The sequence below is a fragment of the Chiloscyllium punctatum genome, chromosome 15, assembly GCF_047496795.1.
Source record: "Chiloscyllium punctatum isolate Juve2018m chromosome 15, sChiPun1.3, whole genome shotgun sequence".
Taxonomy (NCBI): domain Eukaryota; kingdom Metazoa; phylum Chordata; class Chondrichthyes; order Orectolobiformes; family Hemiscylliidae; genus Chiloscyllium; species Chiloscyllium punctatum.
The window spans coordinates 63,197,294-63,204,117 of NC_092753.1; positions in this window are offsets into that span (position 1 = coordinate 63,197,294).

Sequence of the window (6,824 nt, forward strand, 5' to 3'; positions counted from 1 at the left end):
CAATGCCAGCCTAGTCTGAGCTTGTCATCTGGACTAAAGCACTCTCAGCCAGCTGGAGGAATGCACAGCAATTTAGGAAGTTTAAGGTCCTTCTCCTTAATTGCCTTCATCGTCTCTCCAATACATCACACTCATCTGTTACTGCATCCACCTCCCACCAAGGCTCATGCTCTACCATTCTCATTAATGCCTGCACCATCTTCCCCACTTTCTTCCACCTCAACCCCAAACATCACTAATCCTGCCTGCATGTCCCCTGCGCTGCCAACTCACTCACACAGAATCCCTCCTTACATGCACCAAACGTAATGGCTGCGCCATCCAACTTTGTCTTCCATAATACCCATGATCTCTCATTCCAGGAGGAAAACAGCCCACATTAGGACAGAGAAAATCAAGATAGGTGGTGCGCTGCCTGTCATTCGACTCCTCACCCCATTTGACTCCTCACGCCAGACTTTGACCACCCAAGCAGGGTCTAGACTGCTATCAGGGGCTGTCTTTAATTTTGTGCCAGGAACTGCTGTATGAAAGCTATCCTCCTTGATTTGACTCGGAAGGTACAACTATGACAAGCTTCCTTGCATTGTATCTGTGCTAAATCGCAAGGCAAGATAGCAGAAAAAGAGTCAGGCATTGCTGGCTGAGGGGGTAAAGTGCAAAAAGGCAAAGCAAGGCAATGCAAGGTAGGAATGCTGTAAAAATCCAGGTAGGTTCAGAGTGAGTAAGTGCTATGACAGTGAGCAAAGACCCTGGAGATGCATTCTGGTCCAGTCCATGAGCAATGTGTGTCCCTGAGAATATAGTGTCCTTGTTGCAGCATTATAATGAAAGTTATTGTTGCAGACTGAGATGCATTGAAGTGGAAGAGTGTCCTGTAAGTGAATTGGAGATGTGTCATTCGGGTCCTTAGAGGCTGACACATGTCAAATGCCAGTATCTGTGGATGTGGGGTGCGTGTGGCTATATCCATGACGGTGTTGTTCCCATGTGTCCGACATGGAATGTATGGAGCAAGCACTGAGCTGAATCCACAGGTGTTTGCTCTGGTTTCCTTGTCAAGTTGTCCCAATGTCTAGTTGATTGGCAAGTTTGGTAAGTTGGGAGTCGGAATATTAATGAGCTGAGTTCTGGAATTAACAGGGCATTTAAAAGCAATAATGGCTGTCAATTGGCATCCCACAACTCACTGGCAAAAGGATTGCCATGCTACTTGTGAAAAACATAAAACTTGGAGTGAAATGACACAAGATTGCACCCAAAGTCTTCTCAGCCATTACCAAACATGTTGAATAGAAACATTTCCCAGTAAGTTAAAAGTCAGCACCCATTCAGAATAATATCAGAATTTCAGGTACGAGGAATGAAACATCAAACATTCATTTTAAAACAAAATAATGAAAGTATTTTGAAGTACAAGGAGGAACTGGTTATAAAGAAGCATTTTCATTTTGTTGTTTAACTTGAAGGGCCAAATGTTCATTGACTATATTACAAATTGAATCCTTAGCTTCTCCCAAAATTTTGAGCTAGTAACAAAAGTAGGTAGCAGGATTATAAAAAGTGAAAACATTAAATAGCACATCAAATCAATTCAATACTGTTTAATGAAACACAAAAATGCTGGAAATATTCAACAGCACTAGCAACATCTGTGGAGAAAGAAACAGAGCCAGCTTTTCAGGATTACAGCCTATCATCAGTATTATGTAGCACAGAACTTCCACATTGTTAGTTGGTGGGACAGGAAGTCCTACATACAAAGCACACGATGAAAGATTTTGAAGGAGGAAGGACAGAAATCCTTGCCCTTAAAATCACATCTGGTCCTGGCATACAGATTATATCAGACTGTTCACAGTTAGGACATTTTGTTTAACACTGGCTCACAGTTCCATCTTTTGATAATCCCATTGACTAATAAAACCCTAAAGCATATATTTTTCTCCATCCAGACACGAATACTCCAAATAGCTCTTTGTCAGCCTCCTACTTCTACCTTTGTAAACTGCAACTCATTTAAAACCAGAATGTTGGTACCCTATGACCGTCAAATCCAAACTGACTCACGTCAGTTCTTGGTTCTTCAACACTTTAACTTTTGTTCTTCTCTTTGAATTTTATGGAAAATGTGTTCCAATTGTATAATTATCAGATAGTGAGTTCTAGATACCCACCACCCTCTGGGTGAAAACATTCTTCCTGAAAACCCCTTACCTTAATACTCTGCGCCATGGTTATTGACCACGTTATTCTACTAAGGAAAAATGTTTCTGCCTATCTATGTATAAAATTATGAAGGGCATAAAGTCATAATCATAGAGATGTACAGCATGGAACAGACCTTTTGGTCCAGCTCACCCATGCCGACCAGATATCCCAAATTAATCTATTCCCATTTCCCAGCACTTGGCCTATATCCCTCTAAACCCTTCCTATTCATATACCCACCCATTTTAAATGTTCAAATGTTGGAATTGTACCAGCCTCCACCACTTCCTCTGGCAGCCCATTCCACACATGCACCACCCTTTGTGTGAAAAGTTGCCCCTTAGGTTCCTTTTAAATCTTTCCCCTCTCACACTAAACCAATGCCCTCTTGTTCTGGACTCTCCCAACCCAGGGAAAAGACCTTGTTTATTTACCCTATCCATGCCTCTCATGATTTCATAAACCTCTAAAAGGTCACCCTTCAGCCTCTGATGCTCCACCTTAGTCTCTCCCAATAGCTCAAACTCTCCAACCCTGACAACATCCCTGTAAATATTTTCTGAACCTTTACAAGATTCACACCATCTCACTCAGTTTCTCCCTACCACTCACTCTTCTCTGCTAGAAGGAAAACATCTCCATTTTCTCTTCATAACTGAAACAATCCAGCCCAGGCAATATCCTGGTGAATCTCCGCTGCACTCTCTCTAGTGCAATCACATTCTTCCTATAGTGTGGTGACCAGAACTGTATGTAGCACTCAAGCCATTGCCTAACACCTTATACAGTTCCATCAGAACCTCTCTGCTCTTATATTCAATGCCTTGACCAATACAATTAAGTATCCCAATCTGATTTGTTAACCACATTACTCACCTGTCCTGTTACCTTCAAGAATCTATGGATACACACCAAGGTCCCTCTGATCCTCTAAACTTTCTCGGATTCTATCATTCTTGTGTGCTCCTCTGTCTTGTTAATCCTCACAAAATTCACCACCTCACATTTTTCAGGATTAAACATACAGGAGTCAATGTAGACTACATCAACTGTACTACCCTCATCTACACACCTCCTCAAAATTCTCATTCAAACTTGTCTGACATGATCTAGCCCTGAAAAGTGATCCTGACTATTCTAAATGTAATCCTTACCTCTTAAAGTGGAAATTAATTCTATCCCTCAGAACTTGTTTTTAGCTGTCCTCTCACACCTTTCCTTTGGCCAGAGAGGATTTGAAAATGAATATCATGGCGGCGTAATCTCCTCCCTTACATAATGACTTAGATGAGGGAGTCGAAGGGTGGGTCAGTAAATTTGCAAATGATACGAAGATAGGTGGAGTTGTGGACAGTGAGGAGGGCATTTGTCGTTTGCAAAGGGACTTAGATATGTTGCAGAGCTGGGCTGAGGAGTGGCAGATGGAGTTCAACCCTGCCAAGTGTGAGGTTGTCCATTTTGGAAGAACAAATAAGAATGCGGAATACAGGGTTAATGGTAGGGTTCTTAGTCAGGTGGAGGAACAGAGGGATCTTGGGGTCTATGTACATAGATCTTTGAAGGTTGCCACTCAGGTGGATAGAGTTTGTAAGAAGGCCTATGGAGTATTATCGTTCATTAGCAGAGGGATTGAATTCAAGAGTCGTGAAGTGATGTTGCAGCTGTACAGGACTTTGGTTAGGCCACAGTTGGAGTACTGTGTGCAGTTCTGGTTGCCTCACTTTAGGAAAGATGTGGAAGCTTTGGAGAGGGTGCAGAGGAGATTTACCAGGATGTTGCCTGGAATGGAGAATAGGTCGTATGAGAATAGGTTGAGAGTTCTCGGCCTTTTCTTGTTGGAACGGCGAAGGATGAGGGGTGACTTGATAGAGGTTTATAAGATGATCAGAGGAATAGATAGAGTAGACAGTCAGAAACTTTTTCCCCGGGTACAACAGAGTGTTACAAGGGGACATAAATTTAAGGTGAAGGGTGGAAGGTATAGGGGAGATGTCAGGGGTGGGTTCTTTACCCAGAGAGTGGTGGGGGCATGGAATGCGCTGCCCGTGGGAGTGGTAGAGTCAGAATCATTGGCGACCTTTAAGCGGCATTTGGATGGGTACATGGATGGGTGATTAATCTAGGTTAGAAGTTCGGCACAACATCGTGGGCCGAAGGGCCTGTTCTGTGCTGTATTGTTCTATGTTCTATGTTCTATGTTCTATGTATTATGCTGATATGTACTCTATACACAAATGGAAGATCAATTACAGACAAAGGACAGGATCCAAATACCGCAGAGTATGCAAAGGAATATGCATCAAACAAAGGAAATGGCATATCAAATGGGTAAAAAAACATATGCACACACTTTATGGCTAAAGGTACAGATGACCTCAGGAGAAATATCAGCTGAAGATTCTGACAAATCATTCTACATCATGCAAAAGATTGGTTCAGTCAAGTCATTAGTTGAGACATGGTTTTTTAGACTATTGGAATGATTACTGCAGAAGGAGAACATAAGGTCAACACAAAGCATCAGATAGGCACCAGTGCATCATGCAACATCATGACTTTCACAGATCTGTGCAAAGTGGCTCTACATGATGATCCAAAATGAACCTCACAAAAGTAAGAATGAGGCTACATGATGGTATCATATTCATGCTGAGAAAACAGATTGTTCTGTGATCATAGTGCAATAATGTGAAAGAAGATCTAAAGACGCAGATCATAAGTGGCAAGTAAAGGCCAGTCATCTCAGCTGGAGCAAGTCTAAGGCTTAGACTGCTAACCCCTCAATATGATTGAAGAGACTTGCAATGTGTTACAGCACATTAAACCATTGACTCTGAAACAGTTCCTACAAGAGTTCAATGAGGTGTTTATAAGGTTAGGATGTCTTTCAGGTGACTATCATCTTGAAGTAGATGAGAATGTAAAGATCAAGTCTGCATGTGCTGATGAGAATTTTGGCTGTCCTCAAGGCCAGTCTGAAAAATAAGCAAGAGAGCTGGAAAAGCAGGTAATAATAGAGAAAGTGACTACATTATGGATTACCAGCTTAGCAGATGTAAAACAATTTGAAAAGCTGAGTGAACATCAATTCAATAGATCTAAATAAAGTTTTGAAGCGATCATGCTAACCCATGCCAAGCATCAAAGGAACTTTGTCATAATTTTAAATTGCAAAGGGTCTGTTTCTGTGCTGTACATCTCTATGTCTCTATGTCTTCACTACATATGCAGATGTTTACTGTTATGTCAAGTGAAACTGAATGATATCTGCAACATTCTGACCACATACTGGATGTCCTTCGGAAGCTACAGATGGTTGTGCATGCCAGTTGGTATATCCATGACACCAGGTCAATGCAGACAACGTGGGATGGATAATTTTCTGGAGTGGAAGCTGTAGTGCATGGTCTGCTAGCTTATGGATGCAGAAATATACTGAAGAAGCCTTTGCTGTTCATGATCAAAACTCTGTGATTGCTATAGAGTTCACCAGTTAAACTTGAAGCTGAACAAGAAAGAATTGTCATTAAAGATGCCCAAAGTCATAGAGTCATAGAGATGTACAGCATGGAAACAGACCCCTCAGTCCAACCCGTCCATGCCGACCAGATATCCCAACCCAATCTAGTCCCACCTGCCAGCACCCGGCCCATATCCCTCCAAACCTTTCCTATTCATTTTGCCATCCAAATGCCTCTTAAATGTTGCAATTGTACCAGCCTCCACCACTTCCTCTGGCAGTTCATTCCATACACGTACCACTCTGTGTGGAAAACGTTGCCCCGTAGGTCTCTTTTATATCTTTCCCCTCTCACCCTAAACCTATGCCCTCTAGTTCTGGACTCCCCAACCCCAGGGAAAAGACTTTGCCTAGTTACTCTATCCATGCCCCTCATAATTTTGTAAACCTCTATAAAGGTCACCCCTCAGCCTCCGACGCTCCAGGGAAAACAGCCCCAGCCTGTTCAGCCTCTCCTTATAGCTCAAATCCTCCAACCCTGGCAACATCCTTGTAAATCTTTTGTAAACCCTTTCAAGTTTCAGGACATAGACTGACAACAAAATGACTTCACCCAGATCCCAAGAACTGTAGCAGCAAAGCAACAACCAATTGATGTTAAAGCATTGCAATGGTTTGCTGGTTTTGCCAACCATTTGACAAAATTCTTGCCCAAGTTGTCTTTGGAGTGTGAACCATTACACCAACTCTTGGCCAAGGTCATGCTACAGTATAGCAGCAGTGACCACAAAGCAGCATTCACTAAAATCAAGGAACTAGTGACCAGTATTACAATTACATGAAATTATTGATTAAATCTCCCTGTAAGGAACTGCCAGCGAGATAGGACTTAAAGAAACTCCTACTGCATCAAGAACAACTGGTTGCATTTGTATCCAAAGTATTAACATAAACAGAACAAAACTATGCTCAGTGAGAAAAAAGGTGTCTGGCCATTGTCTTTGCTTGTAAACATTTTCATCAATATCTACTAGGAGGAGACAAAGTGATAGTCGAGTCTGACTGGAAGTCATTTGAAAGCATTTTTTTCAAGCCCTTGCCATCCAAAAGTATTTTCAAACGATGTTATTATGGTTATAGAAATACCATCTGG